This window comes from Culex quinquefasciatus, chromosome 3, assembly GCF_015732765.1.
Source record: "Culex quinquefasciatus strain JHB chromosome 3, VPISU_Cqui_1.0_pri_paternal, whole genome shotgun sequence".
Lineage (NCBI taxonomy): Eukaryota > Metazoa > Arthropoda > Insecta > Diptera > Culicidae > Culex > Culex quinquefasciatus.
The window spans coordinates 181,007,786-181,020,394 of NC_051863.1; the positions used below are offsets into that span (position 1 = coordinate 181,007,786).

At 27.2% G+C, this 12,609-nt stretch overlaps 1 protein-coding gene across 2 annotated transcripts in view; it reads left to right on the plus strand.

Annotated features, from left to right (window-relative positions):
• Positions 1-9,045: 9,045 nt before the first annotated feature.
• Positions 9,046-12,609, plus strand: part of LOC6050503 (ras-related and estrogen-regulated growth inhibitor) — a 34,141-nt gene continuing 30,577 nt past the window's right edge. Inside the window, exon 1 of one of the 2 annotated variants that reach the window (XM_038263907.1) lies at positions 9,046-9,159. The gene's annotated coding sequence lies outside the window, so the exon portion shown is untranslated. Of the gene's footprint in view, positions 9,224-12,609 lie in introns of both variants that reach the window. The other variant, XM_038263908.1, reaches the window with a different exon arrangement.

Below are 12,609 nucleotides of genomic sequence, written 5' to 3' on the forward strand. Positions count from 1 at the left end.
ACGTTTCGGGAACTGTCAACCAGTTTGCCCGTCAGGAATAAGCCCATGTGGTGAATTTCCGTATGAGATCCAAAGTGATCTAATGTTGGATGAAATGTAAATATTTCTTAAAATTAAATCGCTGCGCAGCGTAATGTAAATAGAGTTGTCTACTATTATTTTGGGATTCGTTTTAATTATTATTTTAATTTGTAGTGCATGTCTAATTTTTAATTTATTTAATTGTATTTGTTTGCTATGCCATCTTTTTTCTATTTTAAATATAAATTTAAATATTTCTGTGATTGTTAGTCACTGAGACTTGTAAATATTGCCCATATTGAGGCTTGTACAATGTTGAATGACCATTTACACTAGTCGACGAACCTGAGGAGTGCCGAAGATGATTTTGGAAATGCTTTTCGATTAAAAATGTTCATGAACTTCGTGCATTCACATTTTTCGCCGGGGTAGTGGATAGTGTAACCGTTGGTCACAACCCTTGACGAATTACCTCTTCAACTTCAGTAGTCCCTTCACATTTCACTACACTATACAGTAGTGAGGGGGCTAATTTTACTAGTGTTAGCGAGGCTGAAGCCCACCAATTTCCCAGGGTGGGGATTATGTAAACGTCCAGGTGACATAAGGAAATTGGTGGGAAAATGGACTCGGGAAAACTAACAAGGAGCCGATTTTGGGGAAAAATCGGCCTCTTCCAATCAGGTGTCCGAGTGGACAAGACGTGCTCCTCGGTGTGTTGGTCGTCAATTGCCGCACACAAGGCGGGACCCGGAGGTTCCGCGAGCGCGCGTCCATCTCGGTTTGGTCGGCCTGGGCATCGTAAGTCCAGTATGGCATTTGCCCACGTCTAACCGTAACAGGACCACCCCCGTCGTCTGGCGCCTCCCCGCGCCATCAACGCCAAGGACGACACCCACAGGCCGCTGGCCTTAACCGTTAAGGAGGGACCCCTCTCGGCGAGCCCAAATCGGTGGACTCCGGGGCTTGCCGATTCGACAAGGAGGAAGACACCTGCCCGCAACGAAGCCAGCAACGCCTGCTGGTCGTCCATCCGCATCCGGCACGGAAGCAGAAGACGGCCCGAAGGCCGCAGTACGAAGCTGCGTCCGGCGACGAAGATCGGAGATCGCAGCTGGGAACAACCGCCATCGCCGAAGCCAGCAAGCCAAGAACCCCCCCCCCCCAACCGTGGGACGGAACGAAGCCGCAGAGTGGTAGCGCCGAAGCTCCTCTGGCGGCGAACATCCGGCGAGATCCAGCTGAGCTGCATGGTAAGGTTGCCCCTGAACTACCCACACAAAACACCCCCACACCCACACTCACACCATTCCGCAATAAAGTGCTGTTTTTGAAGTTGAAATTCGTAGTGTTTTCTGTTTGTTCGCCGTCTCCCTTGAATCACCCAGTAGCTTGCCGACCCTGGGACTACCCGGTCCGAGTCATGCTCTACGCTGTGCGAAGCCAATACTTTCAAAATTGACAAAATTAACAAAATTGACAAAATTGACAAAATTGACAAAATTGACAAAATTGACAAAATTGACAAAATTGACAAAATTGACGAAATTGACGAAATTGACAAAATTGACAAAATTGACACAGCAAAATGCATTTAAAAATGTTTCAAGCTGATTGCACGTCTATTTCCATTGATTAGAAACGTCAATTCAAGTAAATCTCTGAAAAAAAGTGAATTTTAGTAAATTATCTCTTAAAAAAAAATTTTGCCTTTTTTTGTTAACAAAATAATTTTTCGATGCTTAAATATTTAAAAAAAAGCATAACAATATTTATTGTATAATTTTTTGGCAACAATTTCAAAACATTTTTCAATAACAAAAAACTCTACCCAACTCCGCACCGGCAAACCCAAAGGTCAACCGGTCCAAATGGTTGTCCGGCTGTCTGCGAGACTGTTTTCCCTCCATTTTCACTTTTCAATATGATGTAGTTTAAACTTTTCCGCGGTAATTTCCTTGAGGTTTTCCTCGCTTGCTCTCCTCCCAGCTGGGTCTCTACCGAGTCTCATTTCCGACAAAGTCTTTGGTCTCAGGAGGGGGGGGGGGGCTTGCTAATTGCTTCGGATGCCCCCTCCCATCAGTTAAGGTGCCGTTTAACCCTGAGACTTTTCCACGCAGGCTGTCTCACTCTCTTTCTTTTCCACCGCCACTGTGGTTGTGGTGCGTTTATTTTTCACTTGGAATATGAGTGCGGGAAAATAAGGAAAGGCAAAAAAAGCAGTAATAAAAATAGCAGAAAGATTGTTGAACTTGAATAAACAGCTCCATTATGGAAGGTAGCGCGGGGGCTGCTGTTTGCCTGACTTTGCCATGCAAGGAAGAAAAATGGATTTTTACGAGGAAATTTTTCACCGAGTGATGACGGAAATGAGTGTTCATAGATCATGTTTACTGATTTTTCCCAAAGGAAAACATAAACTGATTTGAAGGGACTACCAGTTAGAGGCAAAAAAGTTTCGTTGAGACAAACTTTTGAATAGGGCATATTAACTTTAAAACTAAAAACTAAAAACTAAAACCTAAAAACTAAAAACTAAAAACTAAAAACTAAAAACTAAAAACTAAAAACTAAAAACTAAAAACTAAAAACTAAAAAATAAAAACTAAAAACTAAAAACTAAAAACTAAAAACTAAAAACTAAAAACTAAAAACTAAAAACTAAAAACTAAAAACTAAAAACTAAAAACTAAAAACTAAAAACTAAAAACTAAAAACTAAAAACTAAAAACTAAAAACTAAAAACTAAAAACTAAAAACTAAAAACTAAAAACTAAAAACTAAAAACTAAAAACTAAAAACTAAAAACTAAAAACTAAAAACTAAAAACTAAAAACTAAAAACTAAAAACTAAAAACTAAAAACTAAAAACTAAAAAGTAAAAACTAAAAACTAAAAACTAAAAACTAAAAACTAAAAACTAAAAACTAAAAACTAAAAACTAAAAACTAAAAACTAAAAACTAAAAACTAAAAACTAAAAACTAAAAACTAAAAACTAAAAACTAAAAACTAAAAACTAAAAACTAAAACTAAAAACTAAAAACTAAAAACTAAAAACTAAAACTAAAAACTAAAACTAAAAACTAAAACTAAAAACTAAAAACTAAAAACTAAAAACTAAAAACTAAAAACTAAAACTAAAAACTAAAACTAAAAACTAAAAACTAAAAACTAAAAACTAAAAACTAAAAACTAAAAACTAAAAACTAAAAACTAAAAACTAAAAACTAAAACTAAAAACTAAAAACTAAAAACTAAAAACTAAAAACTAAAACTAAAAACTAAAAACTAAAACTAAAAACTAAAAACTAAAAACTAAAAACTAAAAACTAAAAACTAAAAACTAAAAACTAAAAACTAAAAACTAAAAACTAAAAACTAAAAACTAAAAACTAAAAACTAAAAACTAAAAACTAAAAACTAAAAACTAAAAACTAAAAACTAAAAACTAAAAACTAAAAACTAAAAACTAAAACTAAAAACTAAAAACTAAAAACTAAAAACTAAAAACTAAAAACTAAAAACTAAAAACTAAAACTAAAAACTAAAAACTAAAAACTAAAAACTAAAAACTAAAAACTAAAAACTAAAAACTAAAAACTAAAAACTAAAACTAAAAACTAAAAACTAAAAACTAAAAACTAAAAACTAAAAACTAAAACTAAAAACTAAAACTAAAAACTAAAAACTAAAAACTAAAAACTAAAACTAAAAACTAAAAACTAAAAACTAAAAACTAAAAACTAAAAACTAAAAACTAAAAACTAAAAACTAAAAACTAAAAACTAAAAACTAAAAACTAAAAACTAAAAACTAAAAACTAAAAACTAAAACTAAAAACTAAAAACTAAAACTAAAAACTAAAAACTAAAAACTAAAAACTAAAAACTAAAACTAAAAACTAAAAACTAAAAACTAAAAACTAAAAACTAAAAACTAAAAACTAAAAACTAAAAACTAAAAACTAAAAACTAAAAACTAAAAACTAAAAACTAAAAACTAAAAACTAAAACTAAAACTAAAAACTAAAACTAAAAACTAAAAACTAAAAACTAAAAACTAAAAACTAAAAACTAAAAACTAAAAACTAAAAACTAAAAACTAAAACTAAAAACTAAAAACTAAAAACTAAAAACTAAAAACTAAAAACTAAAAACTAAAAACTAAAACTAAAAACTAAAAACTAAAAACTAAAAACTAAAAACTAAAAACTAAAAACTAAAACTAAAAACTAAAAACTAAAAACTAAAAACTAAAAACTAAAAACTAAAAACTAAAAACTAAAAACTAAAAACTAAAAACTAAAAACTAAAAACTAAAAACTAAAAACTAAAAACTAAAAACTAAAAACTAAAAACTAAAAACTAAAAACTAAAAACTAAAAACTAAAAACTTAAAACTTAAAACTAAAAACTAAAAACTAAAAACTAAAAACTAAAAACTAAAACTAAAAACTAAAACTAAAAACTAAAACTAAAAACTAAAAACTAAAAACTAAAAACTAAAAACTAAAACTAAAAACTAAAAACTAAAAACTAAAAACTAAAAACTAAAAACTAAAAACTAAAAACTAAAAACTAAAAACTAAAACTAAAAACTAAAAACTAAAAACTAAAAACTAAAAACTAAAAACTAAAACTAAAAACTAAAAACTAAAAACTAAAAACTAAAAACTAAAAACTAAAACTAAAACTAAAAACTAAAAACTAAAAACTAAAAACTAAAAACTAAAAACTAAAACTAAAAACTAAAAACTAAAAACTAAAAACTAAAACTAAAAACTAAAAACTAAAACTAAAAACTAAAAACTAAAAACTAAAAACTAAAAACTAAAAACTAAAAACTAAAAACTAAAAACTAAAAACTAAAAACTAAAACTAAAAACTAAAAACTAAAAACTAAAAACTAAAACTAAAAACTAAAAACTAAAAACTAAAACTAAAAACTAAAAACTAAAAACTAAAAACTAAAAACTAAAAACTAAAACTAAAACTAAAAACTAAAACTAAAAACTAAAAACTAAAAACTAAAAACTAAAAACTAAAAACTAAAAACTAAAACTAAAAACTAAAAACTAAAAACTAAAAACTAAAAACTAAAAACTAAAACTAAAACTAAAAACTAAAAACTAAAAACTAAAAACTAAAAACTAAAAACTAAAACTAAAACTAAAAACTAAAACTAAAAACTAAAAACTAAAAACTAAAAACTAAAAACTAAAAACTAAAAACTAAAAACTAAAAACTAAAAACTAAAAACTAAAAACTAAAAACTAAAAACTAAAAACTAAAAACTAAAAACTAAAAACTAAAACTAAAAACTAAAAACTAAAAACTAAAAACTAAAAACTAAAAACTAAAAACTAAAAACTAAAAACTAAAAACTAAAAACTAAAAACTAAAAACTAAAAACTAAAAACTAAAAACTAAAAACTAAAAACTAAAACTAAAAACTAAAAACTAAAAACTAAAACTAAAAACTAAAAACTAAAAACTAAAAACTAAAACTAAAAACTAAAAACTAAAAACTAAAAACTAAAAACTAAAACTAAAAACTAAAAACTAAAACTAAAACTAAAAACTAAAAACTAAAAACTAAAAACTAAAAACTAAAACTAAAAACTAAAAACTAAAAAAATAAACTAAAAACTAAAAACTAAAAACTAAACTAAAAACTAAAAACTAAAACTAAAAACTAAAAACTAAAAACTAAAAACTAAAAACTAAAAACTAAAAACTAAAAACTAAAAACTAAAACTAAAAACTAAAACTAAAAACTAAAAACTAAAAACTAAAAACTAAAAACTAAAACTAAAACTAAAAACTAAAAACTAAAAACTAAAAACTAAAACTAAAAACTAAAACTAAAAACTAAAAACTAAAAACTAAAAACTAAAAACTAAAAACTAAAAACTAAAAACTAAAAACTAAAAACTAAAAACTAAAAACTAAAAACTAAAAACTAAAAACTAAAACTAAAAACTAAAAACTAAAAACTAAAAACTAAAAACTAAAAACTAAAAACTAAAAACTAAAAACTAAAAACTAAAAACTAAAAACTAAAAACTAAAAACTAAAAACTAAAAACTAAAAACTAAAAACTAAAAACTAAAACTAAAAACTAAAAACTAAAAACTAAAAACTAAAACTAAAAACTAAAAACTAAAACTAAAAACTAAAAACTAAAACTAAAACTAAAAACTAAAAACTAAAAACTAAAACTAAAAACTAAAAACTAAAAACTAAAAACTAAAAACTAAAACTAAAAACTAAAAACTAAAACTAAAAACTAAAAACTAAAAACTAAAAACTAAAACTAAAAACTAAAAACTAAAAACTAAAAACTAAAAACTAAAAACTAAAAACTAAAAACTAAAAACTAAAAACTAAAAACTAAAAACTAAAAACTAAAAACTAAAAACTAAAAACTAAAAACTAAAACTAAAAACTAAAAACTAAAACTAAAAACTAAAAACTAAAAACTAAAAACTAAAAACTAAAAACTAAAAACTAAAAACTAAAAACTAAAAACTAAAAACTAAAACTAAAAACTAAAAACTAAAAACTAAAACTAAAAACTAAAAACTAAAACTAAAACTAAAAACTAAAAACTAAAAACTAAAAACTAAAAACTAAAAACTAAAAACTAAAAACTAAAACTAAAAACTAAAAACTAAAAACTAAAAACTAAAAACTAAAACTAAAAACTAAAAACTAAAAACTAAAAACTAAAAACTAAAAACTAAAAACTAAAAACTAAAAACTAAAAACTAAAAACTAAAACTAAAAACTAAAAACTAAAACTAAAAACTAAAAACTAAAAACTAAAAACTAAAAACTAAAAACTAAAAACTAAAAACTAAAAACTAAAAACTAAAAACTAAAAACTAAAAACTAAAAACTAAAACTAAAAACTAAAAACTAAAAACTAAAAACTAAAAACTAAAAACTAAAACTAAAACTAAAAACTAAAAACTAAAAACTAAAACTAAAAACTAAAAACTAAAACTAAAAACTAAAAACTAAAAACTAAAAACTAAAAACTAAAACTAAAAACTAAAAACTAAAAACTAAAAACTAAAACTAAAAACTAAAAACTAAAAACTAAAACTAAAACTAAAAACTAAAAACTAAAAACTAAAAACTAAAAACTAAAAACTAAAAACTAAAAACTAAAAACTAAAAACTAAAAACTAAAAACTAAAACTAAAAACTAAAAACTAAAAACTAAAAACTAAAAACTAAAAACTAAAAACTAAAAACTAAAAACTAAAAACTAAAAACTAAAAACTAAAAACTAAAAACTAAAAACTAAAAACTAAAAACTAAAACTAAAACTAAAAACTAAAAACTAAAAACTAAAAACTAAAAACTAAAAACTAAAAACTAAAACTAAAAACTAAAAACTAAAAACTAAAAACTAAAAACTAAAACTAAAAACTAAAAACTAAAAACTAAAAACTAAAAACTAAAAACTAAAACTAAAAACTAAAAACTAAAAACTAAAAACTAAAAACTAAAACTAAAACTAAAAACTAAAAACTAAAAACTAAAAACTAAAAACTAAAAACTAAAAACTAAAAACTAAAAACTAAAAATAAACTAAAAACTAAAAACTAAAAACTAAAAACTAAAAACTAAAAACTAAAAACTAAAAACTAAAAACTAAAAACTAAAAACTAAAAACTAAAAACTAAAAACTAAAAACTAAAAACTAAAAACTAAAAACTAAAAACTAAAAACTAAAAACTAAAAATAAACTAAAAACTAAAAACTAAAAATAAACTAAAAACTAAAAACTAAAAACTAAAAACTAAAAACTAAAAACTAAAAACTAAAAACTAAAAACTAAAAACTAAAAACTAAAAACTAAAAACTAAAAACTAAAAACTAAAAACTAAAAACTAAAAACTAAAAACTAAAAACTAAAAACTAAAAACTAAAAACTAAAAACTAAAAACTAAAAACTAAAAACTAAAAACTAAAAACTAAAAACTAAAACTAAAAACTAAAAACTAAAAACTAAAAACTAAAAACTAAAAACTAAAAACTAAAAACTAAAAACTAAAAACTAAAAACTAAAAACTAAAAACTAAAAACTAAAAACTAAAAACTAAAAACTAAAAACTAAAACTAAAAACTAAAAACTAAAAACTAAAAACTAAAAACTAAAAACTAAAACTAAAACTAAAAACTAAAAACTAAAAACTAAAACTAAAAACTAAAAACTAAAAACTAAAAACTAAAAACTAAAACTAAAAACTAAAAACTAAAAACTAAAAACTAAAACTAAAAACTAAAAACTAAAAACTAAAAACTAAAAACTAAAAACTAAAAACTAAAAACTAAAAACTAAAAACTAAAACTAAAAACTAAAAACTAAAAACTAAAAACTAAAAACTAAAAACTAAAAACTAAAAACTAAAAACTAAAAACTAAAACTAAAAACTAAAAACTAAAAACTAAAAACTAAAAACTAAAAACTAAAAACTAAAAACTAAAAACTAAAAACTAAAAACTAAAAACTAAAAACTAAAAACTAAAAACTAAAAACTAAAAACTAAAAACTAAAAACTAAAAACTAAAAACTAAAAACTAAAAACTAAAAACTAAAAACTAAAAACTAAAAATAAACTAAAAACTAAAAGCTGGTCAAGGGTTACCGCGTCAACCGGCCAAAAATCTCCATTTCCCAAACAGATGTGCCCGATCCATGTTTTGCGCGCGCGGATCTTGTAAATAAACCGTTCAATTTTGCGTGCACTCCAAACAATATCGGGCAAACGGCCCAGACCAGTGCTGGCCGTCGTCGCGTGTCGATCTCGAATGGTTGTCCCAATTCCTACCGGCCAGTGTGGCCAGCATCACCGACACACGCACACACACACGATCGCGACTTATTTTTAGGATCAACTTGCTCACAAAATATTGTGTACATTTTCCACAGCGTGTGGTTGTGTGTGTGTGCGACGCGGAAAATTCTCTCACTTTTCACGGAAATAAAATCTTTTCAGTTGAAAATTCATCGAATAACGGTACGGACCGTACGGGCGCGGCCGGGATCGCGAGTTTGGGCGCTATTTTGTTATTAAATTTTGCTCGCTGGTGCATTTCTACGTTACGCTGGTACAGGAAAGGTGCGTTGCAATTTTCTTTTTTGCCGTGGAAAATATTCCTGAAGGCAAAGTGATTCCCCGAATGGTGTGTATCGAAATTCCGCAGGCCATCCGGGAACGCAGCAGCACAAGTCAGTGTGGCAATTTTTACCTCTTTGTGGAAAACAAAAACAAAAAAAAAGAATCTCGGATCTGTTGATGAAATTTTTCCTGAACCGTCAATTTTACCAGTTTTGTGAGGAAACCATCCAACGTGATCGAAGGGGGTGGGAAAATTGCCGCTCGTGTGCTTATGAGGATTTTTCATGGAATATTTTGCGCTCCAGAGTAAAGACAAATGCATTCTGCTGAAATGTTACAAAATGCATCGCTGATGTTCGAGGAACGGAATCGAAAAGAGCTGAACATTTTGTTTGTTGCTTGGTTGGCTAGAATAATTGGAAAGAAATATTATTAATTTCAACTGTAAAGCATTTTCAATTCTGGGAATTTATGCAGTGCAGATTTTCTGTTTACAATACAATGGAACTCAAGGTACAAACATAATTGGGTCAAGTCACCTCAAACTTCTAGAAATCAAAACCAGCACGAATCTAGATATTTGTCCAAAATGAACCATCTCCTTCATTTTGACACCACTCTAAAAAATTTCGCAAAAATTATAAAAACCTCCATTTTCAAACTGCTTTATCTCAAGCCATAAAAAGTTGAGCCAAGATTAAAAAAAAAAATGGACGTAGAATTTTTTTGTCAAACTATTCTAAAAGTTGACAATATCTTAGAATCTCTTGATCCAATTTTGAGCATGAGCATTGGTTGACTGCCAATGAGCTGCTACACCGTTTTTGACGGATCAGCTGAAGTTACACAATGAACCAACCCGATCAGACGTTAATAACTAAATTCATACCAATTCAATAGCAAATTCTGTTAAAATAACTAAAATTGTTATGAATTTTTCTTGAAAACCCCTTTTTTTGCATACGAGTAGTTCAAAAATTTGTTCGAAAAATAACTAAAAATGTTTGTAGTCTGTTATTACGGTAACAATACAACAACAAAATAATGACAACGGTTAATAACAAATCTTGTTTTAAATAACATAAAATGTTAGTGGCCTAGTATTTTCAAATATAATATATTTCCATCTGCTCGGGAACAGAAAAGTAGTGGGAGCTAATCATCCTCACTGTATAACCCCTGAAGATCTCTGCTTTAAGTCAATACCGGCGCCCCCCCAAGGAGATGCAGTTCAACAAAGGTAGGAATGTTAGTCCGATAGTTGAAGTTGCAGACTCATCAGACACAGAGTTTGTCTCGCATGAGACCGTTGAATCCACAGCATCTCCTTTAAACATCACGGGAAGTGGCGGAGTTTTGTTAGTAGGGAAAGGTAAGGGAAGGTCAGGATTGGTAGATGATATGACCAGAAAGGGGAATAATCGTTGATAAATTTATGCCTACATCATTTTGAAATTTAAAAGAAAAATGTACAAAAACATGAGAAAATTTCTTGCATTGACGTTGAAAATTGGATCATAATTTTTCAAATATATCGAAGATTGAAAATGAGGGCTTATTGAGTAGCAATTTCAATTTATTATCTTTGGCCATTTCTGTGACATTAAGATAGGATCGAACAAGTTACACTATTGGATGTATAATTTTGACCTCATTTATGTATTTTTGCATCATTTTTTTTTGACGGTAGCTAAAATCTCTGAATTCAAAAAGTAAAGTTTTTGTTCCTCGACTCTGGCCAAGGTATGGTGGGGAATTTAAAAAATATAATATTTGAAATTAAAAGCCAGAATTTCAAACAAACCTTAAATATCATTTGTACCTGGCTAATGATCAATGAAAAATTGTTATTGTGAATCAATAGGTTCATGAAAAGTGCAGAAAATTAATTAATCTGCCATTAATTTTAAAATTCTCGTTTCAAATATTTCCTGATCTTCATAATCGTTGCGTGGGTTATATTTTTTTTTTGGGTTTTTGCCTTCCTCACCTCAATGAGGAAAGGCTATAAAATCACTCGAAGAACGAACTTCTTTATTAGACCTCGTAGACCCACCTTCAAGTATACCTATCGACTCAGAATCAAATTCTGAACAAATGTCTGTACGTGTGTCTGGATGTGAGTCCGTGCACCGAAAAATATGCACACGATTATCTCCGGATTGGCTGAACGGATTTCAACCGCTTTGGTCTCATTCGATCCGTCTTGGGGTCCCACAAGACCCTAGTTAATATTTTGAAGTTTAATAAAGTACTTCAAAAGTTATGCTAAAAAACGATTTCAAATAAAGTCCGGAAGATTGTAAAAAGGGTGGTTTTTGTAAGAAAACCCGTCATGATATACATTTTTATAAAGGTATTTAAAAGACCTTTTCAACGAGCCCAAAACGTTGAAGATCTGAAAATCCTATAAAAAGTTATAAGCACTTAAGTGTTACTTATGCACCTTTTTGGAGGCCGGATCATAAATATTTTGATGAAAACGTTGTCCGGATCCACCATGCGACCTGTCTTTGTATAGGTAATCAAAAGACCTTTCCAATGAGCCTAAAACGTTGAAGTTCTGACAACTCTATCAGAAGTTATAACCACTCAAGTGTTATTTATACACTTTTTAAGGCGGATCTGAGATATTTTGATAAAAATAAGTCTTATTTACATATACTCTTTTTTGAGGCTCTGTAGTGAATTGAAATTTGGCCTAACATTTCAAAAGGGCACATAATTTTTGTAAACAATAGTGCATCCCTTTCACTAAAATGACAGTTTTCATAAGGTGTGAAAGGGACACACTCTTGGTTAAAAAAGTTTTGTGAAATGGCAAGCACGAATTAACTTTATGAATGTAAGGAAGGCACCACCCACCTAAGGTGGATTAAGCAACGTTTTTTATCATAAAAATGTTAAAATCAATAAAAACAAATATAATTCACAACAAGGCCTTTACATTTTTTTTTCAAAAGTTTACTGTTGTTTTGAAAAAAAAAAATCATGAGTCAATTTTATTTCAAGAGTATACAAAAATTAAAATTTCCGCTCAGTTCCATTTTACCATGCCAAGACTCGTTGTACATATTCTTCTCTGAAACAAAGATTTGTTACAATTCAATAAATTAACAACATATTTTGCTCACAAAAATAGACCTGTCATCCTTCCCATTGTATTGAACTGGAGTCTGTTTTAGGTCGTCATAATTTAAGACAGGGTTGTCAGATCTTTAAACAATTAGATTCCTTAGAAAGGTGTTTTGATAACCTCACTGACAATTTATATCAAAAAGATTGATGTTTGGTGTTCTATAAAACCCACGTTTTTAAATACCTAGGTAAAAACGTTGTTATGGTTTCGTTTGAGCAAAAAACGTGGATTTTATAGAAAACCTAGATGTATGGGTATCAAAAGATCGGAAATTTCATGCCCTTTCCGATTCCACATAGGTTGACTTGTGA